Source organism: Urocitellus parryii, chromosome 10, assembly GCF_045843805.1.
Source record: "Urocitellus parryii isolate mUroPar1 chromosome 10, mUroPar1.hap1, whole genome shotgun sequence".
NCBI classification, from domain to species: Eukaryota; Metazoa; Chordata; class Mammalia; order Rodentia; family Sciuridae; genus Urocitellus; species Urocitellus parryii.
The window spans coordinates 84830841-84858824 of record NC_135540.1 but is presented as its reverse complement, the minus strand read 5'-3'; the positions used below and the strand labels follow the sequence as shown (position 1 = coordinate 84858824).

The following is a 27984-nucleotide window of genomic DNA, read 5'->3' as shown; positions in this document are numbered from 1 at the left end:
AGAAAGAAAAAGAAAAAGTTTAAAAAGGTAGTAGCAAAGAGTACTGTGGAAACTAAGTTCCTTTCTGAATTCTGACCCTGGTCTGATAGACTGAGGCTGGGAGCCAGAGGAGTATTTGAACCTTAGATGGGATGGTCATATGTCACATTAAAAATATCTTCATCCTCTGGCAACATCTCCTTGTCTAGAAGCCCTGGAAAGTACTTGCTTCAGTCATGGGTAAAGATTTATGCTTGCTTCCATGTTGCCTTAGAAATAGATTAATTGCTTAGTTCTGAGGCTTTCAGTCAGCAAAAATTACATAGAAGGGAATTCCAAGTCCTGATGAAGGCGAGTCAGAGAATTCCTTGGAATAACCCCACTGCCAATCGATAGAATGGGATTAGGCCATCCAGTGTGAGGGCTGGTGAGGACACCAGCATATTCCTTTCTCCTGAGTCAGGTTCTCCTTGGTAGTTAAAACTGGCCCCGGTTTCCTGTGGGGAATAGGCACTCTGCTGGCTCACTCCTCCTCAAGCCCCTTTGCAACCTAGCTGTTTCCTTATCCTTTACAAAGCAGTTTGATAAAGACCTGTCTGTAGGCATGTGTTTCTCTTCCTTGTAACTGATTTCTCCCTTCAGCACAGGTGGCTGGATTACTGGCAGGCAAGTATCGCTTTACCTTCTTTTTTGTCAGACCCATTAAAGTTTGTAATTTGTAGTGATAAAGTTGTTTTGTCTTAAAATAAATAGTGAGTAGAAGATAATTCAGGTGTTCTTGATATTCATGGGCTTAAGACTCATTTTGATGATGAAGTAGATATTCCTAAGTGATACCTGGCCATAGACATAAGAGTTGATCTGAATATACCATAAAAATCAGCCTACTTTTTGTGTCAGCCTTCAGTAGATCAAGGAAGAACATAAGAAAGCCAGGAACAAACCAAGATACCTGTGGCCTCTGTTCTTATCTTCCTGCTTAATGTTCTTATAAAATTTTATATATATATATTTATATATATATATATATCTCAGGGAAGTTGAGGAGAGTTAAATAGAACTTCTGGAATCTTATAATGGAAGGAAGACCATGGAAGAAAGGAAATACAGAAAGAAAAGCAACTCCTTTAGATAACACCTTTCCCACATCCTCACAACCTTCTGGGTTTGGAATTCATTAAATAAAGAAAGCAACCAAAGTCCAAAGAGTTCTTCCCAGTTTTATTGCCAATAACTTACATCAGTGTTTTGCGTCCCCTGGTTACACAAATTATGATGCTGTCACTTTTTTAATATAATTGTGATGATTTTCAGTAACCTCAGAAGCCCCTCTCCTTTTTCCCCAATAATGACAATGGATTTTTACTGATCCATCCATTTTTACACATCTGGTCCTCATTTGGCTAAAAAGACATTGTGAGATGTGGGCTAGGGCAGAGATGGAGGATAGGGCCTTTTTATGGCCAACCTAAGAGAGTGCCCTGACTATGCATGCAGGAAAAGGTTGCCAGGCAGTTGCTAAATGGAAGGAAGCATAGAGCAGCTGTATCTAGGAACATGCAAGCTCTCATGCTACATACCACAGTCATTGATGCTTGAGTCTCTAATCCATAAGATAAAAGCCAGGCTGTTGGAAACCTTCCACAAGACTATTGCTAACTGAGTTCTTCTAATCTGCTTAGAAGTCAAGAGGCTTTCCAATGGACTAATTCAAGCCCAAATCCAACAATTGTCCAGCATTACTTCACCAACTATCAGGGATGACCTAATGGAACAGTTAATGGAAGTAGACAGGGTGTGAATCTTAACTCAGGAGTTTGCTATCTGTATGATTTTCAACAAGGTCTTAACTAGTCTATACCTCAGTTATCCCACTTTGTAAATGAGCTAATAGTATATACTGGATAGGGCTTAGTGTATTGCCCACTACACAATTCCAGGGGGTGCGGTTTGCAAAGATCATAATGGAAATAGAAACACTAAAAGTTGTGTGATACAAAAATGCTTGTTATTATAAATATTAGCTATAACTGATACATGTAAATAATTTAGCATGATATCTATAATAGATTTATGAAAAGAATCCAATATCGGTCTCTCAAGAAATTGACTGTGATTTGTTATACTTTTTTGAACCTTGATTGTAAGAATAAAAATGTTTAGAGGAAAGAACATAGTCTGCAAAGGCCAACAGGTAAAAAAGTGCCTTATTTGGGGAATCAAGAATTTCTGCATTCAGGAGTACAGAGGTTAGATCATTAAGGATCTTGAGCTTACTACTGAGGGATTTGACCACAGGGCATGAGGCAAAAGAGAGCCAACAAAGAGTTTTAAGTAGAGTCATAGTGTCAGATCTGTTCCTTAGCAAGTTTATTTTGGCTGAAATTTGAAAAATAGAGAATGATGAATTTGGCAGTGAATTGAAGGAGTGATTAATTATATCAGGTTTGGAGACAGACACAGGTTTGAATATTTCTTCAGGGTTTACTCTCTCTGTTCACTACTGTTATTTGTTGCAAATATTTTAACTTTTTTGATCCTTATCAGTCTCCAAGCCATTTTAAGTTGCAAGTCTACTAAAAGGATAACTACCCTTTTTAAAATGTTAGCTGTCTGCTCTTTCATTTTTGAATACCTGCTAGGCATTGGGATTGTTTAGAAATCAGATCTCAATATAGTAGGCATGAGCTGGTCTCCTTGTTTCCTCCCATCCCCTACAATATCTCCACTGAACCAGGAGAGAGCCTGTTCTGAAAGGAAAACTAGATATTACTTTATGATCAGAACCCCCTGAGATTCCTGTCTCTCCTCATCAGTACCTCAGTGGACTCAGTGGCCCCATGATCCATTCCCTTTGCATTTCCACTCCTGCACAGCCCTTCCTCCACACTGGGTTCTCTGTAGTTCTGGGATGTGCCAAGCACCATTACCATCACCATTACCTTTGTCCTTTGTTGTAATACTCTTCCTGCAGTTTCCACAGGTTTGACCATTTGCTTCCTTCAGGACTTTGCTCAAATGTTGTCTTTATCAGAGAGGCCTTCCTTAACCATCTACTGTAAAATCATGCTGCTGTATGTGTGTATGCATTCACACACACACACACACACACACACACACACACACACACACACACAGTCTGTCTTCCTTAGATTGATTCTGCCCTTCCCACACTGTAGTACTTTTTACCACCTGATATTTCATTTATTACTTTGTTTTCTCCCCATTAGAATGTAAGCTCTGAGAAGACAGAGACTTTGTTTTATTCACTGGTGAATTCTTAGGTCTAGAAGAGAGCCTAGTGAGTCATTCTAAATTTCATACTAAGCACACATAAATTATGGAGTAAATGGATGCATAAGAGAGTTGGAACTAAATCTCTATTTTTCTTGCAGGCCAGTGGAAGGTCATCTTGTTTTAAGCAGGGATCTCACAATCCATCCAAGCCCTGTAATGGCTGAACAAGCAGACACACATTGACCATGAACTCTTGCATGCTTTGTAAATGTGTTTCTTTCATTTGCCAGCCTTTTACCCTCTCCTGGTCTTCTTCAGTATGGGAGAAATACAAAAGAAGGTTATCTCCCAGTAGTGATGAGCTACAAGGGGCTTGAGGCCATGGTGGGATCTCTGAGGATCTTCCAGAATGTGCTGACCATGGTGATTCTCCTGGGACCTTGGAGCAGTTTTCAGTGCAAGCCATCAGCAACAAACATAGACAAATGTGGGTGGCTCTCAGGCAGCATGGAGCTACGGGAGCATCTCACCCAGCTCCTCTTTTAACTTTTTCAGGCCACAGGGCTATGTTCTGACTCAGGATGCTTTTCCTATCCATGTGCTATGGATGTCATAACTGGCCTCCCCTGAAGCCAGTTACCACCTGATATTTCATTTATTCCTTTGTTTCCTCCCCATTAAGCTCTGAGAAGACCAAGACTTTCTCTTATTCACTGGTGAATTCTTAGGTCTAGAAGAAAAGGTCCAGATGAGAGTTGTGGACCCTCCTGGACTTCAGCATCCATTCCCTACCCCTTTTACCCCAGCCCCCAAACCCCAGGTCCTGGAAGCTGAGGTGACCACGTGAGATCGGAGCTGTTTTGCATGAGTTGGTGGTTGAGTTTAGGGCTGTGGTCATTCTGTCCACTACTTTGCTTGCAATTCTCTGTGTTCCTCAATGACTCTGTTGTCATATCCCTAATTGCCTATAGCCCTTCATATTATACACACACACACACACACATACATACATATACACTTTGTCTCTGTTTCTTGGCCAAATAAGCTGATTTAGATGGAATAATTGTTCTTGAGCCCACTATAGAACTAATGTGTGTTTTGGAATGACCATGGAAAGTGTGACACTGACACAGAGAAGGAACATTTTATGGCTGGTAATATAGATTTCAAAGCCTGCCAGTGTCTTACAGACAACTAGGCCTGGACCCGATTATCTGTCCTTTCTGTTGGGGTCAGCCTACAGGTTGTGAAGCAGGCTATGTATACAAATAGAAAGGAGTGTTCTTGAAATACCAGATGCCCAGTTGCTAATATATCTGGAGTTCTGGGTTGCTAAAAATTAGGAGAAAATGTGCTCTCATCAAAACATGCTTTTAAAACCTGTACTTAATGTGTGGAAATATTGCATTAGAGTGGAATTTTTTTTTCCTCTTGAGAACAAATACCATTGAGCTTTGATTGCAGGCAAATGTAGAGATTTATCTGTTTCCAAGTTTAGAGCCGTAAGGTGTGATTTCTTGAAATACAGTGTAAGTGTACTTCAAAATTTAAGATCATCATCATCATGCCTTGTGTTGGTAGGAGTTTTTCAGAGTCTCAGTTTCAATGCGTGAATCTTAATAAAGTGGTTTTCTCAATGAAAAATGTCCTTGAAGACAATGTACTAATCAAAATTTAAAAGAAAAATCTGCTTTAGCAACAAGGAGGTGATTTTTAATGCTTCAAAAGTTTTGTTTTTCTTTCTTGTTGTCCATTAGTATGCATAAATGTGTGCTTAATAAGGCCAGGCTTAAAATTGAACTTTTCATTTCCTGGAAGTCAGTCATGGGTCTTGCTCAGTGAATGGAACTACAAGTAGAAAATTCACAAAAAGAGAGATCAAACTGTAAATTTCACAAAACATTGCCTAATCACTGATGGAATCAGATTAATGATGATTCACCAGAGATATTGTGATGGTCAAACATACAGAAATTTATTTAAAGGTATTAATCATGCTTTGGATTTGGGTCTAATGATGTGATTATTTTTCTACCTTCCCTGCCCCATCTTCTTTTTACCAATATGTCAGGACAGTTGGTCATCTCCCTGTACAACATGCCTTGGTTAAGCCTCTCACCCATGATTCCAATGAGATTTCATCTGTTAGCTCTGATGGCTTTCTTATTTTCCCATATGGACCATATAACTCCTGAGACCGAAATGGAAGGAGGAGAAAATGATATCAGCAAGTGTACTGTCTCATATTACCACAAGAAAAGGGTAATTTTTGCCTATTTGGGAGCCCCAAGATTATTCTTTCAGAGACAAGATTGCTAGAGCTACTGGGTATTTCGGGGCTATTGTCAACATGTTTCTGGGAGTCTCTATCATTGTTGACCAGTTTGTGTCCTTTATGGAAGTCATCACATCCCAAGAAAAATAAATAACCATAAAGAAAAACAACGGAAAGACCACCAAGATGACTGTGAGGATCTGGAATGAGACTATGTTCAACCTGACTGTGATGGCCCTGGGATTTTCTGCTCCCAAGGTTCTGCTTTCAGTTATTGAATTATGTGGCCATAACTTCACTGCAGGAGACCTGGGGCCCAGCGCCATCGTGGGAAGTGCTGCCTTCAGCATGTTCATCATCGTTGCACTTTGTGTTTATGTGGTCCATGATGGAGAGATGAGGAAGATTCAGCATCTGCATGTGTTCTTTGTGATGGCAGCCTGGAGCATCTTCGCCTACACTTGTCATTTCTCCTGGTGTTGTGGAGGTCTGGGACATTTTGCTAACTTTCTTCTTCTTTCCCTTCTGTGTTGTGTTTGCCTGGGTAGCAGATAGGAGGCTTCTGTTTTACAAGTATGTCTACAAGCAGTATCAGGCTGGCAAGCAGAGGGGAATGATCACTGAACACGAGGGGGACCAGCCATCTTCCAAAACGAAAATTGAAATGGATGGAAAAGTAGTCAGCTCTCAGGTTGACAGTTTCTTAGATGGCACTCTGGTTCTGGAGGTCAATGAGAGAGGGACCAAAATGATGAATAAGCTAAGGGAGAAATGGCGAGGATTCTGAAGGAACTGAAGCAGAAACATCCAGAGAACGAAATAGAGCAGTTAATAGAATTAGCCAAATACGAAATCCTAAGTCAGCAGCAAAAAAGCCAAGCATTTTACCACATTCAAGCTACTTGCCTGATGACTGAGCTGGCAACATTTTAAAGAGGCATGTAGCTGACCAAGCAAGGAAGACTGTCAGCATGCATGAGGTCAACATGGAAGTGGCCAAAAGTGACCCAGTGAGCAAGGTCTTCTTTGAACAAGGGACATATCAGTGTCTGGACAACTGTGGTACTGTGGTCCTTACCATTATTTGCAGAAGTGGGGATTTGACCTACTCTGTGTTCATTGACTTCAGAAACAGAGGAGACATGGCCAATGCAGGATCTGATTATGAATTCACTGAAGGAACTGTGGTCTTAAACCTGGTGAGACCCAGAAGGAAATCAGAGTTGGCATCATCGATGATGACAGCTTTGAGGAGGGTAAAATTTTCCTTGCACACCTCAGCAATGTCAAAGTATCTTCTGAGGCTTCCGAAGATGGCATCCTGAAAACCAATCAGTCTCCACTCTTGCTTTCCTTAGATCACCCTCCGTGGCCATGGTAACCAGTTTTGATGACATCGATGCTGGCATCTTTACTTTTGAGGAACCTGGGACTCGTGAATGAGAGCATTGGCATCACGGAGGTGAAGGTATTGAGAACATCTGGAGCTCGAGGAAATGTTATCATTCCCTATGAAACCATCGAAGAGAGGGCCAGAGGTGGAGGGGAGCCTTTGAGGACACTTGTGGAGAGTTCAAATGCCAGAACAATGAAATCGTGTAAGTTCTTTTTATGTGTTTGTGTGTATGATTGAGTGAGTGAGTGCATGACTGTGAGAGTATGTGCATATTTTTAAACCAAATGGCATTAAAGGAACAGAATAATTATTATGGAAGACAATTGTCAAAAGTACCAGTACTTGCTTGGGTGTCACCTATCAATATGTACTAGACACAGATCTTAATTTGACATTGAGATCTTTTTTACTTTTGTCCTTTTATATATTTGATACACTGTAGACCATGATAAAATGAAGCATATGATGTAAGTATCAGATCATTTAAGATGGGTTGAAAATTCTGTATTCTATTTAGGATCATACAGTATATATACAGAAAACGAATATTTAACACATCACAAAAGGTTTCTAATTTCATTGCTGAGTACAAACTGGGAAAGCCCCCAAAAGGAACACCTTTAAAAAGAATTTCCTGGATGCTAGGACTGAGTGGAACTATTTCTGTGGTTTTCATCTGACGTTGTGGTTTTATGACAGTATAATGTTTCTGGTTGTATGCTAGTGTTTAATTATGACTTAATGACCAACCCTGCTTCTTCAGTGTTATGCTATTATGAGAGGAACATATATACATTATTTATTTCCAATTTAATTTTACTTTATATGATTACATAAACCCTTTTACCCTGCTCATATAGTACCCTGATGGGGAGAGAAATCAGATTCTGTCCAAGCATCCTAGTTGATGGGGAACAGGTCAGAGAAAGAAGTAGGGAACAACTTACTCTTCCTATTGGCACTTTACAATGGTAACTCTGGTATGAAGTGATTTTTCCACTGAGAGATGCCTTTGAGAGATCTATTCCTCCTTTCTTGCCTTAGAGAGGGCTTTGCACTTAATTCATCAGAAGAAGCCAGAGAATTTGACTCAATGACCAGTGTCCAAGAAGGAGGTAGGCCTTAAATATAACTAAAATCATCTAAATCAATCATGGTTACTTGTTCTATAAAAATATCTGACTTTTTTATTCACTAAAATGAAATGTAAAAATTTTTAAATGGCAAAGAATTTTATTTATAACTGAGATAGAGTTGTAGCCCTTTTTCTTTCTGGAATTGTAATTTTAAAGATGTATCTTGACTTTAAATATAATTTTATTATTGGTAAGCATTGTTAATGCTTAACACGTCCATTGATTACATTCATGTCTTTGTGTGACTTTAAGATAAGTACAATGTTTCTGTCAAAAGAAATCATCAAAGACATGTTGTTGTGCTGGCTTCTTAGCAGTTTATCCATTACTCTCATTTTTTAATGGATCCTTTTTCCTTTGGTGATCATGTCCAATGCCAGGTTAATATTGTCAGATCCAAGCAAAAAGGAGTTTTTCATGCTGCAATAAAGTTGGCTCTGTAGACTCAAACCAACTTATCTTCAAGGATGATTTTATATTTCTGCCACAGCACAGTTCATCTTAGGGTAGCTTTCTTCAAAACCTATCATACATATAGATAAGGGCTCTTCACACAACTAAGCTCTATTAACTACTTTGAAAAATCTTCTTGTTTGATTGTTTAATACTGTAAACAAAATCAGAATTTGTGATTATTTTCATGGTGCCATAGAAAGATTTGTACAAAAGCTTTGGATTTAAAAGTTATCTAATTTTAAGAATCTATTAATTAAGGTAGACAAAGAGTCTAATCTGATCAAAGAGGGAGAGTAAGTGGCAGTCCACCTTTATTGATTTCTTTGATTATAAGAAAGGGAGAAATTCTCATTTAAAAAATTTCTTTTCAACATAGATCAATTTTTTTCTAACAAAAAATTAAATCCAAAATAACATTTTAAGTTAAGTGGAACCACAATCTTTATAAATGTATGACAAAACTAAAATATTAACTCTTTGTCTAAGTTAAATTATGTTGCTGTTCCAGCATCTAATAGCTTTTGTCTAAAGTGTATCAACATTTTAGTTTGTAGGTAAAGGTGTTAAGGATTCCTAAACATTTATCTTAATTTTAGGGTAGAAGATATTCTTTAAATTTATAAGGATGTCTGGATCTATTTATTCATATTCTTACATAAACTATTTGAATTTTTTCGACCTGACCCTTTTATAATGAAAATACGTATTTCAGAAAGAACACTGATAAAACATATTCTCAGCAAAATATTTTAAAATTATAATGCAAAAACCTATTTAAATTTATAAAATTAACAGCTATCACAAGCTTTTGTGAAAGCACAATCAATGACAAATCCTAAATCCGTGCCAACTAATCTTAATTTTTCAACAACATTCTGGGAATTCAACAAGGAATTCTGTATAAAGTTAACAGCTAATAAAAAACAAATCAGGAATATGTTAATTTAATTTGTGGTTTGGTAGGTGATATCTATAAATTTGAAATGCTGCTAATGATTGTTCTTTAATGTTACTATTTCAGTGGTACTAATTATTACAAAATATTGTTTGTTCTTCCAAACTCTAATATTAACTGTTCTGGAAAATGTTAAGGCCAATTAATTAATGCAGCTACAAATCAAATTTAATTGCTGCCCCCGCACTGGCACGTGGGTCCCTGGGAAGGGCACAGTGACCTCAGCATCTCAGGCTGCTGGGCCAAAGTCCTTGGCTGTGGTGCCTAGCCAGCAGGAGGGGCGCTGGGGGCAGACAAAGCAGCTAAAGAATGGGCGCCGCGCCATTAGGGGTCCCCAGCGCACAGACCCGCGCCACCCAGATCCTTGGCCGGCCTAGAGTTTGCAGAGTGAGAACTGGGACATGGACCTCTGGTAGGTGTGGATGAATGTCTGCTTCTTCCTTCCTGTCCTGCCTGCCTTTGTCCCTTCTACTCACAGCTCTAAGCTCTCGAGGCAGTGTGACGCTAACCCAGGACGTGCTGACCAGGGGCCAGTGCGCCTGGTGGGAGGCCCCTTCCTGGCCCTGGAGGCTGCTGGCTGTGGCTGGCTGTGTCTTAGCAGGCTCACCTGCTTCTCCTGCTTCTCGCTTGGCGGTGGTTCCTCTGCCTCGTGTTGAGCACCAAGGCATGCTTCTCAAAGGACGAAGGAGGCGATGGGCCTGGATTGCTTCTGCTTTTTGGGGTGTCCCACTGCTGTGAGCTTTCCTGTGTGCATCTGGGACATGCAGGAGGTGCTGTCAAGGTGGTGGGGACCCTGTATTCAAGACCTGCAGCCAGTCTCCCCTGTGCATCCCCACGGCCAGGCACATGGCAGCAGAGCCCCAGGTGGAGCACTGACAGGAGCAGCCCGAGAGATGGAATGGCTGTGAAAGGGTGATGGTGCTGCATGCACACAGGGGCACTCGGACCAGCTCTCCATTGACCTGAGACACTAGCATGAGGAATGAGCTGGGGTAGTTATGGACCGTGGTGGAAGACAACTAGGACACTAGTCCCAGAGGAAAAGGTGATTGTGTTTTTGATGACAAGTTCCAAAATAGAGGAGGAAGAAGATGATCCAGTTCCCAGACACTGTTTGGAAGGGGTGGACTTTCAGAGTGAGCAGGAGGATGTGAGGAGCAGGTGGAGGGCCAGGCTGGTGGCGCCTCAGGGAGGATGGCTATGGGGCTCTGTTCCCCCAGGACAGCAGCAGGCAGCCCAACGTGGCCATGGAAGCCGTAACCCAGAGCCTCATCTCCAGCTGCCACATCAGCTCCAAGAAGAAATCTCCAGTGTGGAACCATTTCTCCATCTCCCTCTGGGACAGACTAAGGCAATATGTAGGCACTGCATGCAGGAGTTCAGCAGGGGCAAGAACGAGAAGGACCTGAGCACCAGCTGCCTCATGAGGCACATGAGGCCTGCGCACCCCACCAAGCTAGTGTAGGAGAACTGAAGTGTGTCTCTCGGCTCCTCCTTGCTGTCACCCTTGCTCCTGCTTCCACCACAGACTGCAGAGATTGGGGATGTGGGCTCCATGCTCTCGCCCATCAGACTTGCCCAGAAGATGGCAGCTATGATCCCATTCCCTGACCACATGCAGGAAGAGCCCGTGTCTGTGGTCTCTTCTGAGTTCTTTGATGTACTGGTCACTGGAGGTACAGCAGAGAGGAGGCCCAGGTAGGATCTTCCCCCAACTTGTCATGCTCCACTACTAGGGAACCGCAGAGGGCATGGGGGAAAGAAGCCTTTGCCTTCCCAGGAGCACGGGGGCCAGAAGGAGGTTGGTCATCTGGAAACACTTCTACCTGTCCCCACTGGGTAGCTCCAAGGCCTTCTGTGCGCACTTCATGAGTTCAGCAGGGGTAAGAACGGAAAGACCTGGGCACCAACTGCTCATCCAGCACATGTGGAGAGCGCAAGGCTCCATCATGCTGCAGGAAAATGGGGGATAGCTTGGGCATCCCCCTCCTGTACCCCACACCTCCCCACCCTGCTGCCCACCCTGTTGCCTACAGAGGGGGAACCCGGATCATCCTCTCCAGGAAAGCTGGTCCAACAGCGCCCCTCCACCTCCTCGTCCCCAGACAGGCTGGCTGAGAACCTGCCTAGGGATGCACGTCTCAGGCAGGTCCCGTCTGTCATCCTCCGAGGATGTGGGCGAGTCCTCCTTTGGCGTCTCTCCTAAGAAGCAGCAGACCAGCAGGTAGAGCCCAAGGAGATGTGAGCCTGGTGCTGTCTTCCAGCAGAACAAGAAGGTCATGAAGAGGCTGAAGTCGGAGGTCTGGCACCACTTCTCATCAGCCCCCATGGACAGTCTGAAGGCCCTGTGCCTGTACTGTGACTGCGTCATCAGTGGGGGGAAGAAGAGGGATATGGGTACCAGCTGTTTGATGCAACATCTGTACAGATGCCACCTCAAGGTGGTCGGGGCCCAGAAGGGCTTCCTGGGTGCCAGTTTGGCGAACACTCTAGCTGCCACTTTGGTTTCTGCAGAAAGCTCCTCTAAGACACCTGGCCTGCTAGCAGTGGTCAGGAGGAACCACCAAGCGGTGTTTCCCATCAGCAGCAAGAAGACCTCAAGCTGTGGAACCACTTCTCCGTTTGCTCTGTGGACTCCACCAAGGTGGTGTGTCTGCACTGCAGCTGGACCATCAGCAGGGGCAAGAAGCCCACCAACCTGGGCTCCAGCTGCCTCCTGAGGCACCTGCAGAGGTTCCAGTATGTACTCAAGACAGAGGTCTACTCCAAGACCACCCTGTCCAGCTCTCCAGGCGTCCAGGGGCCACTGAGCACAGAGTTGTTGGGCAGGTCCTCCTTCGATGACCCCAGTGAGAAGTTTTATGACTCTCACCCAATTGCCAAAAAAAATCACCAGTCTGATAGCAGAAATGATCGCGCTTGACCTCCAGCCATACTCCTTTGTGGATAACGGTTGGTTTTGTCAGGCTGCTCAAATACTAGAAACCTCAGTAATCTTTGTACTCCCTTCCCTACTTCTCCAGGACAGCTATCCCGGGCATGTATGACAATGTTAAGCAGATGATTCTGACAGCAGCTGAAGGAGGCCGACAGCAATGTGGTCCACTTCACATCGGATGAGTACCCAGACCTGTGAGTACCTGACTGTCACTTCCCACTGGCTCACCTTCGAGTTCTTGGCCTGCCCACACTGAGAGGACCACCACTGATCAGTGCTTTTGGACACATCGCAGATTGACTGTGACAATGGCAGCAGCAGCATCCAGAAGCAGCTAGAGTGCTGGTGAGAAGCCTGGGTGTAGGTCCATCGGCCTGCAAGCAGACATCATGGTCACCAACAACCGGAGCATTGCAAGATTCTGACCGAGGCAGAGCACTCAAGCGTGCCCTGCTTCAGCCACATGGTGGACCTGCTCATAAGTGAGGCCATCAAGAGCCAGAGGATGGTGCAGAGCCTGCTGAGCACCTCCCAGAAGCTGTGTGAGCGGCCCAAGCACTCCCCAAGCACCAGGGAGAAGCTGGCCACACTGCAGTGGGAGTAAGAGCTGCAGCAGCACTGCCTCGTCCAGAATGTGCAGTCCAGGTGGAGCCAGTCCCTGCACATGCTGGAGTGGCTGCTGGAGCAGAAGAGGGCCATTAAGGAGATGTCCATCAAGTGCAACTTCAGAGAGCTGATCAGCTGCTACCAGTGGGAAGTCATGCAGTCCATGTGTCATGCGCTGAGGCCCTTAGATGCCGCCAGCCTGGAGATGAGTACCTACATGTCCACTCTAAGCCACGTCATCCCCATGATCTACATCCTCAGCAAGAAGGTCGAGATGCTCTTTGGGGAGAAGATAGGCATTGACATTATGATGATGTTGCTGAAGGAAGTCATGGCGAGCCACCTGTCCGCCACCCTCCATGACCCGCTGCTGGAACCTCCCTACAAGCCTCCCTGTTCACAGAGGAGGAGGTGGAGCAGTACAGGCAGGATCTAATCAGGGAGCTAGAAATATAAAATTCTACCTCAGAGGGCACAGCCGTCTCCAATGGCTATGACTCAGGGCCGAGTCTAGAGACTGGTGGAGAAGAAAACCTGTGGTCACTGGTGGCCAAGGTGGAGAGGAGAGACAGGTGGGAGAGGCTGCCTAAAGACATGGTGCTCCCCTACCTGGAGGAGGAGGTATTGGAGAACAGCTGCTACCTGCTTGCCTACTGGAACCTCAAGCGGTTGTCCTGGCCTGGACTGTCCACTTTGGCCGCCAGATTTTGGGGCTGTGCCCCAAGTACCATCCCTTTGGAAAAGCTGTTCAGCACAGTCACGGAGAATGGCAGCTTTGGCCAGCCCCAGCTCATGATGAAGCATTTTGAAAATCTTATATTTTTGAAAGTGAATCTTCCCTTGATATACTTTCATTATTGAACTCACAACAGAGTTGCCAGACCAGAGATGCTCTCCACAGTGCTGGCTGGCTGTTGTACCAGGGCTGTTGTGACCCCCCCAATAGGGACATGTGAGACATCAGGCTAGCATCTGGGGTCACTTGCCGGCCCACACTGCAAGGTATCCTCACAGACGTCTTACTCCTGTTGAGCCAGGTAGCAGGGGTTGAGGAGTCCACTGGATGCAGCCTATCTCCTCAGTTATGAAGTGGGGGATCAGGTTTTAATTTATAACTGCAACATCTTTTTAAATTTAGGAGTCAGAAATTTGTTTTATTAGAATGGAGACAAGATGTAAACAACTCTATCCTGTAGACTGTTTATTCAATTGTGTAAAAACCATGAATCAGGTACTGTATTTTAGTTAAATATTGCTTTAATTGCAACAAAACCACTTTTGTGGCTGTGAAATGAAAGGTGGAGCTAAAGCCATCCTGACTGAGCAGTTTTAACTGCAGGTTCTAAAGTGTGTCTAGGAATGGAGAGAATGAAAACAAAACTGTACTTGTCACAGAGCTTGTAGTTGTGGTTCACGGTTGCAGGCATGTTCCATTTCAAGTCTTTGCATTCAGGGTTGCACAGTCCATTCTTTCTCTCAGAGGTTCCAGACTGTCGTCCTGAGTCCTTGAGATGGGAGTCCCTTGTGTCCCTGCTGAGGATTCAGCTGGTACAGAGCAGGGCATTGCAACAGGGGGCTCATTGCCTGCATCTGGCACCTCTGACTCAGTGTTCCTGAGCAGTGGAGCTCTGTGTGCACTGACCCAGGTTCTGGGACCACAGCCCTGGGCACTGGAGGCAGTAGTGACCAATGGGGGCGTCTGGAAGGCTACAGTGGTAAGGATAGCCTTAGGCATTTAGAATTTTTTTTTTTTTTACAATAGGAAAGATTCAGCCATCACCCAGGTATTTTAGAATCTCAAGAACATCCGAATGAAATTCTCAATTGTCAGATTCTTTTAACAATATGTCTTCAAAGTTTTTTCTTTAACATCTGAAAAAGGTTCATGTTTTAATTTCAGATCATTAAGTGTTGTGGGTGAGACAACTTGCCCATCTGCCATGACCTCTTAGGAAGTTGTTTTTTCTGTTCAAATACTGTACCTTTGCTTACTCTAAATTTGAGTAGACTGTGCTTTAGTGAATTTATAAATGATGGATTCAGTTTCTGAAATTAAACTTTTTATTTGCAATTTCCAAAAAAATATTAAATTACTTAGAGCTCAATAATGATATCATTTGGGAAGATAATTGGAAAAAAATGAGCATTTACTATGAAATATTTAAAACAGAGAGTTGAGAAAACTATGTAAGTTGGAAAATTTACATAACATATTGCTTAGCAAATCGGTTTACTACAGGATTCCTATAACAGAATAATGTATTAAACAACGTGTCTGCCCAAAATTAATTTTAACAAGTGTTACATTTTCAGGTATGGTTTTAACTTCATTAACTCTAAGATGTAATATGTAAGGCATCTATCTCAACAAATAGAGCTTTCTTACACTGAATATTTATATACTTTATTGAACAAAGACTCAAAAGAAAATTTCAGTGTAAATTGTATCAAATTATTATTATATTATTACCATTAATATTATTATTATTATTATTACATTCCATGGGAAAGAAATATTGGTTTTGGCTGTTTATAACCAGGGTTCATCTCTTGCTGACAGAATTCTAAGGAACAAATATCTAGCTATATGATATGGCATGTAGCTTTATAATATGGTACAATAAGACCACCAGATACAAATAAAGTAAAATTTGAAGTGATTAGAACAAAAGAACAATTGTGCATTGGGAAAAATCAGGAATAATGAAAAATACTATAGAAATTATCATTAGACAAGAAAAGGTATTAGTACATAGTGCCTTGAATCTAGCATATTCAGGATTTATTTTATAGTAATAGAATTTCATTTAGACTATTAAAATGATTTATACTGGCATTGAACTTTCCTAAGTAATGTGCTAATGTAGGAAATTTGTTTGGAATAATTTTAGCATTTCAATGGATTTCTGCTTTAGTGAGTTATCTTTAACAAGAATATTTATCTCTTTTTGAGCCAAAACACATGTAGTATAATCTGAAAACCTAAATTATAACTACAAGATGTTTTTGTAAATTCCTATGCTTTCTGAATGCATAACTGTTATAAAAATAAGACAGGGTAGGAGCCAAAAACATTTATGAGTTATATAAAAAATGTTATAATTTACTATTGCCTGGAGACCAAGTTGATTATGTACAGAAATGTTCTTTACCATGTCAACCAGATTTCCATTTATGCTGTTGTAATCTCACTTTTCTAGTGCTTATTATAGTTTGAGGTTATAATATAGTTACATAAAGGAATTCATCGTAGCCAATGAAGAAATTTCTTAGTGTAGGCACATTGAAGTGTTTAAATCCTGGTCTACTTTCTGAGTCAACATCCAAGGCCATCACACAGGATTGATTGCTTCCCTAGTTCAGGACTTGAATTTAAAAATCAATATCAATTCCTACTTAATCAGCTACTGATGAGTGACTAACACTGGGCTAATATTATGAGGGAAATCAAAAGAAATATGTTCCTCATACTTAAAGTGGGAGATATATTTTGTAAGTATAAACATCATTATGAAGACATTGTGCAGGGGATATAGGAAGCCTTAATCTTGGACAAAATATTTGAATTTATTTTTGGAGGACAGAGCATAACTGGAAAGAAAGATGGGATGTGCATTTTAAGAAGGTGTCCTATCTTGGAAAACATAGGAGCATGGACAATGTCAATAAAGAGGATCATTATCAAAATCAATGACTTAGCCACAATTCATTTCCTTTTGTGCAGTTTTAAATCATTATGAATGTGTTTAAATCAATCTGACATATCCCTTAAAGGGTCTTTGTTTGTGGAACCCTTTTTGGGGTATAATATGTAGAAACAAAATTTAGAACCACTATTATTAGACGGCCAAGAACTTTCTCAAGTGCTCTCTTTTTAATTTTTTTTGGTGCTGGGGATTTAACCCCCAGTGCTTTATAATATTTTATTTAGAGTCAAGATCTCACTAAGTTGCTTAGGGCCTTGTTAAATTGCTGAGGCTGGCTTTGAACTCACCATCCTCTTGCCTTAGCCTCCAGAGCCCCTGGTGAATGCCACCATACCTGCTGTCAAATGTTCTTTCATACATTTAATATGGTGACAACCCAAGGAAGCAATAGCATTGAAGATGAAAAAAGTGAATCTCAGAGATCTAAGAAGTTATGAATCCAGAATTTGAACACCTATTTGACTTCAAAGATGTGCATGTGTTTCTCTGTGCCACATTACTTCTTGAAGCTTCTAAAAAAATGACAATTTTTCTAGTAAACTGCTGTCAGTATTTTGTTTTGTTCTTTGTGAATTAGTCCTTGGCCTCTAGGAATGGTTTTTATTTACTTTAATCTAGTAGCTTCATGAATACTCCTTCCATTCTGCCACCCACTCACCCTCTATTCTCAGAGTTACCAGTGTATTGCCACTGTCTTAAAAATCCTGAACAGATTTTACACTAAATTTTGATGTGGGAAGAGATGCTCTTTGCATTTTTTTCCTGAGAACACCAGTAACCCAGGGCAGGTGATTTAAAGATACCGTATTTACTTCTTTTGAATGGAGCTACCTTAAGGATATAATACCTATGAGAGAGTTATTTATTGTCATTTTGCTGCTGTGTCTTTATTAGCTGAGGTATGAAAAATTGCCTGTGGACAACATTGTAATATTGTAATCATGGGAACCTCCTATAAAATATTCATATGACTTTCTGTTATGGCTACTGAAGTCCCAGCATTTGAGATTCATTCTTTGGGGTAGGAAAGCTGTTTGTCCCTTAATAAAGGGTAAATGCCATGAGAATCTTAAGTTTCCTTGCAACAGTGGAGTAGAAGTTGTTCTGGGGCAGGAGCCAGGAAAGGATGAAAATTGAACCAATGTAAGGTGGGTCAGCTGCACAGGAGATAATCTTACAACTGCTTTGGGTAAACCAGGTAGGAGGCTGGAGTGGCAGTCTGTTCAAGGTGCTGACTAAGTAGGCAGAACTTTTGTTTTCTTTTTCCATACTTTTATTAGTGCATTATAGTTGCACATAATAATGAAATTTGTTGTTACATGTTTGCACATGCACACAATATAACAATATAGCTGGGCCAATATCATTCCCCAGTATTTCCCCTTTCCCTCCCTCTGGTCCTTTTCCTCTACTGATCTCCCTTTGATTTTCATGAGAGCCTACGATTTTACCTTTTTCCACTCCAGCTTCCACATATAAAATATATGACCCTTGACTTTCTGAGTTTGACTTATTTCACTTAACATTATGTTCCATCCATTTTCCTGCGAAAGATATCATTTCATTTTTCTTTATGGCTGAATAAAACTCCATTGTGGATATGCATTATATGTTTTCTGTACCCACTCACCCATTGATGGATACCTAAGCTGGTTTCATAGTTTGGCTGCTGTGAATTGTGCATGGGTAAGATAGGACTTTTTCTACTGACTTTTCATAGGGCCTCACAGATTCTGCCTTATAGTCAGGAAGTCCAGAAGGACCTGGGAGGAAAAGAAAGCAGTCAACAATATGGACAGGAGTACATGAAAGTTCCTTTCCTTTCTCTCTTGGCTCTACCTGCTGTTTGCATAATACCCATCTATTTGCCAAAGGTTGACACAGCCAGGCCTCTTTCTTCCCGTGGGCCTATACAGGTGTCTTACTATAGAGCCAGGCAGAATTCATTTTCATTTTCTCAGGGATCTAGATGACATTTTCTTTCCTTCTTACAGTCTCCACAGGGTTAGATAAGGCAGTAGGCATTGGACTCTTTTGTGGCAGCTAAAGATATGGAGGCAAGTGGCAATAAACAGCCAAAAGCAGAATTTTGGTTCCTTGCTTATTAATATTTTGATAGAGTTTGCTGATTTTGTTTTTGTTTTTTAGGTTTAAGAATGAGAGATTGGAGGATTCTGGGTACCCTGAAACTAAGGGTGACACTCAAAATTCAGGCCACCCCATTTTCCAATCTTAGACTGCCCAAGTTTGAACTCTGTCTCTGTGCTCTCCTGTCATTAAGTTACTTCATCTTGGAGTCAGTTTTCTTACCTGCAAAATGAGGACAATATTGGTGATGGTGGAGGAGATGGTAGTGGAAGAGAAGATGGTGGTAGTGTTGATGATGAAGATGAAAGTGGTGGTGGTAATGATGATGGTAGTGATGGTTTGGGATATGTTGGTTGTAGTAGAAATGGTAGTAATGGTTATGAGATGGAGATGGTATTGGTGATGGTGAAGTGAAGGTGGTGGTGGTGGATTTTGATATGATTGTGGTGGGGGGAGTGAGGGAGTAATAGTGAGTGCTAGAGGCAAAGATAATGGTGGTCGTAGTTTTGGACATGATGATGGGGATCATGGTGGTGGTGATTATCGGTGGTGGTAGTGGCAGTGATAGTGATGGTGTGGGTACTAAAACTTACTGAGAGCAAGCATTCAAGCTGTTTTGATTTAATCTTCACAACCATATATAACAATATATTGTTATTATATTCATTTTACAGAAGAAGAATTGAGGCTCAGAGACTAACTTCCTCTGGTTCACACAGCTAATAAACATGATCTAGAATTCAGCAGCAGAACTTCCTGACCGTAGAGTGTACTCTCTCTCATTAGCTTTCACACACAAGGACAAGACTCTGTTGCTATGACTGGTGTGGCTCAGAAAATACAAACCAAGAGTGGTGATTTATCTTTTTTAGAATTCTTGAACATATATCAAGTACATCACACTCTCACTGCCCAGTCTCTATTAGCCTAGAAAAGCCATGATGAACTAAGTTTGAAAAGGAAAAGAATGCAGAATGTTATAATCCCTCCTTGTACCTGGCCCATCCAATTAGCATCTATTCTTTCCTTCCTCACAGTATGCATTTCCTCTTATACCTAAATTTTAAAAACAAACTTCATTATTGTGAGCTTTCTGACATTGCCTGCTCTGGCCCTGGAGCATTTAATTTCCTCATATGGAAATTAAATTTCCACACTTGAAATAGTATTTTCTTGGCCTATCTTTTTTTTAACTATGTTTCAAGACAGTGTAAATTAATAGCAACAGAGAATTAGTATTGGGGATGGTTGTTATCTTGTGTTATCACTATGAAAAAGTTTTAAAAATGTGTTTTATGACCCTGGAGGTGATTAATAGTAAGAATTATTGATTGCAAGACTCTCCTAGAATAAGTGACCCTTGGGAAGTTTATCTGATACAAACCTTCAATTGTAAGCATTACAGCAAAGGAAATTTTTAGGTAACATTTTTAAAAAAGTCAATTTCAAGTCATTCTTGCTTCTGAATTATATTCATGGACAAGAAAAGCAAGCAGAAAAAAAATCCTACCTAAAATCAGATCACTATGAAATGACATTTTGCATGGCATACACTTTGTAAAAATCATTGCAAGTTTGTCTGTAAAACATTAAAATATTTGTTTTTGAAGAAACTAGTTTTATTGTATTCAATATTTTTAACTTTTGTAGGCAAATTTTTGGTCTGGTGGAGTAAGCCCATTAGCAATATTTGTAAATATGATTAATTATAACATTTTATAAATTTTTATAGACTACTTGAAGATAGAGATTCCATATCAAAGTTTCAACTCCATTTGTATGCCCTCCTAACTTTGTTATAATTTTTTATAACTTTTAAGATATTTTATAAGTTATAACTTTTTAAGTATTTTATATGTTATAATTGTAACTTTTAAAATAAACCCAATATGCTTCTTCAATAAGGAACATTTCTCTTACATACTGTGCATGCGCGCGCGCGCACACACACACACACACACACACACACACACATCACACTTCTTATTTACCAAAGAAAAAAATAGGAAAGTTAAATTAAGTGATGTTGATGTCCAGTTTAGTCTTAGGGTGCAATAAAAAAAGGACAATTCCCAAAGCTGTAGGAACAACTTTCCTTTTTGCTCACTGAGCATTACCATCTTAACTTGCCAATAATGTTTTAAAATGAGCTGTTCACTTTACTGTATATAAATGTGTGACTGGGATTTGTATATTTGGAGAGAAAGAAAGAAAAAGGGAGAAAGAGAGAAACTGAGGGAGTAGGAAAGTGAGAAAGTGGGGTGGTGGAGGGAGGGACCCTAGGAGGGAGAGAGTATGGCCAGAGAGGAGAGGAGGGAGGAGGGAAGGAGGCAGACAGAGGGGACAGACACAGAGACAAAGAATTTGTAGCCCTGAATACATTTCAGCTATTACTAAAATGAAGTGGAGACTGGAATTAGTACATATTTTTGCTTAAGCAAACAGAAGACAGTAGGAGAGTAAAGAAATTGAAATGGGATTTACTGAATCTGCTTCTTTATTGAAATCATGGATGAAATACAAGACATGTTTTAGGTACTCCATAAATGGATATATTGATAGCCCATGAGCACCCAGATGTTGGATGATGTTATACAGGGAAAAAATAGCTGATATGATTAGATGGGGAAAAGTTAGGTGGTATTTTGGAATGATTCATGAGTTACAAATTTTTAAATGTCTGATTACATATAAAACTGGAAGTCAGCATGATATTCCTTGTGACAATAGTACTAGATAAATCAACAATGAGGATAAGGAGTGGAATGGCAAGGAATAATGTTATACTGTGCATTTTATTATCACACTTGGTTGCTATTTTTTCCTTCTTGGGCCTTAGGAATAGAAGTAGAGGCTGATTTATGAGAGTCAGTGCAGAGTGTCAGATTTCTATAATGAGATTATATATTAAATCTAATGAAGGGAAAATATGCTTACCCAAACCAAATGACAGCACTATGATTAAACGACTCAAGATCCCTTGATGGATTTGTTTAGACAATACAGCAGGTAAAGTGACCTCCTCTTTGCTTAGGTTTATGATAAATTCCATGAAATGAAGATTTATGTCTTTTGTTATTCTGATGACACAACAATATGATCACAGAATCAAGCTTGAACAAGATGGAACTCGTAACCAAGTGATATGGTATGAAAACCATTGAGGTTTGTTTAGATTAATCATGTGTGTTATATTTTATGGTGGCTTCTGTCCTACAGCAACTCAGTTATGCTCCTCCATTTATTTTTTAACTTGAAATTTCATGTTGCAAGCATGTGTCTTGCACACACACCCACATGCATACGCAGCAGCAGAGGCATGAGCTCATGCTGCATCTGGAAAGTGACAGCATCTCAAATGTGTTGTGCCCCATAGCATGTTCAATGAGAATGGCATCTAAATGGCATCTCCATATGGCTGAGGTCATGGCAGAAGCTATGGAGATTGCATGTGGAAGAGTGTGGGTAGTAACCAAAGTTTTCCAGGGTAAATAGTTAAAAGGCTTGATATATGTACTTTATGAGTAGCCCCACTTCCCCCAGTCAACAGAACCCATTCTCAGAGAGGAAAGTGACTTAGAGTTGGATTAGCCTTGAAGAAGAGAACTGCATGAATAAAGAAAACCATATGTAGGTACTTTTTAAAGATTTTATAAACCAAAACTTCACCTAGTCTTCATTTTCTCATTTTTACCTGAAATTCCACTGTTGAAGAGTCCACATCTTACATTAAATCTTTTTTCCCCAATTAAAATGCAAATATCCAGCATCACTTTCATAAACATACACTAAAATAATTATTGTCAGATCTTTTCACTGTTGGAAGAACATGATAGAAATGGAATGATTAAGGAACCTGAGAAGGGTGAAAAGGTATGATGATGAATCTTAAAGAGAAGGTTTTATCTATCATGGTTTTACCTGGAACTGGCCCGATAAAAGAGACAACAAAAGTGATTTTTCAAGTAGCTTCTTGCACTCACTTTTGGTTGCTTTGCTGCTGTTTTCTTCATTAATATGCATGTATTTGAGGTCTGTGATCTGTAACTAAGACTTCATGATATTTAGCATTACCCCCCATGCAGATACTTTTAAGAGTATTTCCATTAAAGATCGTTTTCTCCTGGAGCATTCTGTGCTCTCCAGTGGTGTTTATCACCCAAGCATTTAGTAGTGATCCCTGTAATGTATGCAGAACTGAAGATCCTCCTTCATCACTCTGATTCTGCTGGGAGTTAGTTTGTGTTGTAATACAAGGGAAATGGGAAGGAAGGGAGCCAGAAGGGAGCCAGGTTGCACATGTGTGGTAATCCATCTAGATAAAATCATTCGATGAGACTAGTCAGCTAAGGAGGAGGTGTGAGAATAAATGGAATCCCTCCCCTTGGGACTATCTATTTATAGCAAACTCTAGCTGACAACAGCCAACCCCCACTGGCCCACTCTTCTGGCTTCTAATTTTTCTTTCTCCATTATAAGGGCTTAGAGCAAACCTCCATTCCCACCCCACCCCCACAAGTCTCTAGGCCTAAAGTGAGTATTTAGGAGTTCTAATCACTAGGTGATGGTCCTAGGTAAATAGGAACAACAGCAAAATGACTAGTAAATTCCTCTGCCATTCCTTTTAGCCTAAATACTGCAAGGCACAGTGCTGTCTGTCCCTCAAACAAGAGTCACCTCAAATAAGAAATGTTTATGAGATTCATTGGTGTAGAGAGAAGCTACTGACATAGGAGATCCATTGCTCATTTCTTATGGTTGAAGTGATGAGATCATCTTTTGTGAGAATAGAGAATATCCAGGATGACTTTGAATCCATGTTTTGGATTAGGCAAGTTGATGCTAATGTCTTAGTTGCTTCTGGTTTCATTTAGGTTGGTATTCTTCAGAGGACTTAGAGAGGAATGGGACCCATGTTAGTAGAGTTTGAAGGAAAGAAATTACAGAAAAAGAGAAATCCATTGGTTTTACATTTACCTATGCAATGATTAGCTTTCTTTCCTAACTTTCTACCATTTAAACTTACTACTCAGGTTCCTTAGCCCCCTCTTCTAGATTGATCCATCTGCCAAATGATCCCATACAGAACAGGGGACATCTGAAGAGCCCTGGATCAATCTGCACAATACATCAGCTTTCATGTCAGCCTGGAGACCAGCTGAAATCCAACAACCTGTCCCTGGCTCACAACATTTCACCAGTTTCCTACTCAGTAATGGGTGAAGTACAGATTACTTAATAATTGAAATAAAATATATGTAGTTAGTTATTTTCTAATTTTCTCACTGTACAGATTGCTTGTCTAGGGATCCTAAATGGACCCCCATCAATGAATCGTGAGACTATCCTGACAAAGCTAGTACATTCCACTGATTTCCTGTTTCATGGTACCACTCTGGCCCCTCCAGATCCTGTGGCTGTGGACATAGCATCATTTTGCCAATATCTTTTTCTCATAAGAAAAAAGATAATGGGTTGCAAAACACATTTTCTGCTGCCAAAGCTGATTACTCTTATGAGCATGTATCAATTCCAGCATTTTCCCTGTATGAAGCAAACACATTGGAAGTGTGTGTCTTTACATCTCTTTTGTTTAAAAGAATCAAAAGGGAACAAAACAAAAGCTTTTCAAAAAACTGTGCACAGTCTTTTAGACTGATTTAAGGGAAATCTGGTTCTTTAATAAGATGCGGTCTGGCAGCCCATTTGTAGTTAGACTTACAAACTAGACTGAAATAGTACAGGCAGGCCTGTGCTTTATTGAAGTTGCAGTAGTTCATAAAGCAGGTGATGCCCTCTGGTGATATTGTATCACTGCCAAGGTTGATAGGGATTGCAATGTGTGGATGAGAAAGTGAGTAACAACTCTCACTCTGTGATTTGTGTAAAAAATATGAGCTTGAAGAGATGAGTCTTTGTTTAAAGCAAAATCAACATTTGCAGGGGAAGGGAAAGGGTCACAGAGCTCCAGGATCCAAAAGGGAAGAGAAAGATGTAGAACTCAGAGCAGGAAATACCAAGTCCTCCCTTGGTAAATTTATCACACCCCTACTAATATTTTTATGTGAGCAAATGTAGGCTGTAAATGAACAGCTCTAAAATGGGAAAGAAGTCACAGTCAATCTGCAGTTGCAAGTTTGCAGCAGATGCAAGGCTTTTTCCATGCATTTCCTTTAGGGCATCATGAAAGAGAGTTGCTTATTACTGGCCAGTGTGAGCAGATCCACCAAAAATGAGGCACAGACTGCAGGAGCTACTGATACATGACAGATATATTGCTCAAACTGAAGGAATAGAGATGACAAGTCCCTAGTCTTTAGGCAGCCAAAGCCAAGTAGAAAATGTTTATCCAATCTTTTAGCACTTCCTGGTCAAGCATCCTTTCTATCCTTATTCGAATTTGTTGAACCTTAAAAACAGACCCAGTGAGCTAACATTCCTTCTGGTCTCAGGCACCAGGCAGAGCTATATCATTGATTGCAGTGGCGTTGTGGCACATTGGATGATCATAGCCTTTTTTCATAAAGGTAATGTGAATATTCATAACAAAATAAAAAATCTATAGGAAGATAAGGAAGGTACCTTGGAACCTTGTTTGCAAGTCTGACACACTGGAGTGCTGGTCATGGTATTGTTGATCAGAAAAGTGTGCAGTTCTCACAGTGTGGTTTGTTTAAGTGTGGGAGAGAGAAACTACAGGAGAGAAAGGCAGAAGGAGAGAATGTTTTACAATATAGGAGAAAGAATTTGATGATAATTATCCCCAAACATGGTGCCCTCATTTCTATCCTACCATGTACTTCATAAAATGATTAAAAGCAACATTGAGAGACTGTTTATTTTGATGTGCCCTTTTTGCATCAGAAAATGCAGATGAAAGGTGGTGGGTTTGAAAATACAAAGTAAAAAAAGCCTCTTACAAATTTTAATATATAACAAAAGCATGGCTTATAAACTGAAAAGAATAGGATATAAACAAATGAGTTGTGACCACCGGCCAGATGTTGATCTTTTTTTTTTTTTCAATATTAAGCAGGTACAGTTTTATCTTGCATCCAGAGATGATTGATTGCTCTTGTGCAGGAGTGCGGACATTCTGGGTGGGATGTTTGTGATGTTTGTGTACTCCACTTCTTGACCACAATGGAAAATCAGATCTCCCTAAAGGACAAAATAGCCTTATCCTAACTCAAGAACTACAAAGTTATCTTGTAGTTTGACCTATAAAATCATCACCACCCACCTGAAGCTCACAAACAAGCACTGTTATCATTGATGATTCCCCTCCTGGTGTAAAGTGTGCTTTTTTCTTAAACCAGAGACATTGTTGGCTGTACCTTGCTTGAGTGTCTACTTTAGGTTGGGTGAGTCCACTCATCTAAGTCAATGGTCAATTCTTTGAAATGATCCCCCCTGCTTCAACAAGAACATGTATACAAAAGGCATTTGACCTTGAAAATCTGGATCCCCCTTTTTAATCATTTTTTGTATTTTTAATTTTGATTTTTGATATATGACATCAGAATGCATTACAATTTATTTACACAATTTTTCATATTTCTGGTTGTACACAAAGCAGAGTCACATCCTTTGTGTCTTCATACATATACCTAGCATAATGATGACTATCGCATTCCACCGTCTTTCCTACCCCCATGCCTCCTCCCTTTCCCTCTCTCCCCTTTTCCCCTTCGCCCTATCTAGAGTTCATTTAATCCTCCCATACATCCCCTCCCCCACAGCATATTATAGATCAGCATCCTTAAATCAGAGAAATCATTTGGCATTTGGTTTTTTTGGGGGGGATTAACTAATTTCACTTAGAATTATATTCTCCAGCTCCATCCATCTACTTGCAAATGCCATGATTTTATTCTCTTTTAATGCTGAATAATATTTCATTGTGTATATATGCGACATTTTCTTTATCCATTCATCTACTGAAGGACATCTAGATTGGTTCCACAGTTTAGCTATTGTGAATTGTGCTGCTATAAACATTGATGTGGCTGTGTCCCTGTAGTATGCTGTTTTGAAGTCCTTTGGGTCTAGACCAAGGAGTAGGGTAGCTGGATCAAATGGTAGTTCCATTCCCAGTTTTCCAAGGATTCTCCATACTGCTTTCCATATTGGTTGCATGAATTTGCTGTCCCACCAGCAATGTATGAGTGTGCCTTTTTCCCCACATCCTCACCAACACTTATTGTTGTTTGTCTTCATAATAGCTGCCATTCTGACTGGAGTGAGATGAAATCTTAGAGTAGTTTTGATTTGCACTTCTCTAATTGCTAGAGATGTTGAACATTTTTTCATATATTTGTTGATTGATTGTATATCCTCTTCTGAGAAGTGTCTGTTGAGTTCCTTGGTCCATTTATTGATTGGGTTATTTGTTGTTGTTGGGTTTTTTTTTTTTTGGTGTTTAGATTTTTGAGTTCTTTATATATTCTAGAGATTACTGCTGTATCTGATGTGTGTGTGGTAACAATTTGTTCCCAATTAGTAGGCTCTGTATTCACCTCACTGATTGTTTCTTTTGCTGAGAAGAAACTTTTTAATTTGAATCCATCCCATTTATTGATTCTTAATCTTAATTCTTATGCTATAGAAGTCTTATTAAGGAAGCTGGGGTCTAATCCAACTTGAGGGAGATTTGGGCCTACTTTTTCTTCTAATAGATGTAGTGTCTCTGGTTCAATTTCTAGGTCCTCGATCCACTTTGAGTTGAGTTTTGCACATAGTGAGAGATAGAGGTTTAATTTCATTTTGTTGTATATGGATTTCCAATTTTCCCAGCACCAATTGTTGAAGAGACTATCTTTTCTTCAATGTATATTTTTGGCTCCTTTGTCAATTATAAAATATTTGTCCTCTAATCTGTACCATTAGTCTACAAGTGTATTTTGGTGCCAATACCATGCTAATTTTGTTACTATTGCTCTGTAGTATACTTTAAGGTCTGGTATTGCTTTAGCTATTCAGGGTATTAAAAATAAGAGTATTTTTCCAGATGAATTTCATGACTGCTTTTTCTATTTATATGAAGAATGTCATTGGAATTTTGATTTGAATTGCATTAAATCTGTATAGTGCTTATGGTAGTATGATCATTTTGACAATATTAATTCTGCCTATCTAAGAACAAAGTAGATTTTTTCGTTTTCTAAGGTCTTCTTTAATTCCTTTTGTTAGCATTCTGTAGTTTTTGTTG

At 40.3% G+C, this 27984-nt stretch overlaps 3 pseudogenes; all 3 read left to right on the top strand.

Moving 5' to 3' along the window:
• The first annotated feature begins 5313 nt into the window (after positions 1-5313).
• Positions 5314-9643, top strand: LOC144257262 (sodium/calcium exchanger 1-like; annotated as a pseudogene).
• Positions 9644-10494: 851 nt separating this feature from the next.
• On the top strand, positions 10495-13839 carry LOC144257175 (zinc finger BED domain-containing protein 4-like; annotated as a pseudogene).
• A 5425-nt stretch (positions 13840-19264) lies between these two features.
• LOC144257174 (uncharacterized protein C8orf48-like) overlaps positions 19265-27984 on the top strand; it is a 77971-nt pseudogene continuing 69251 nt past the window's right edge.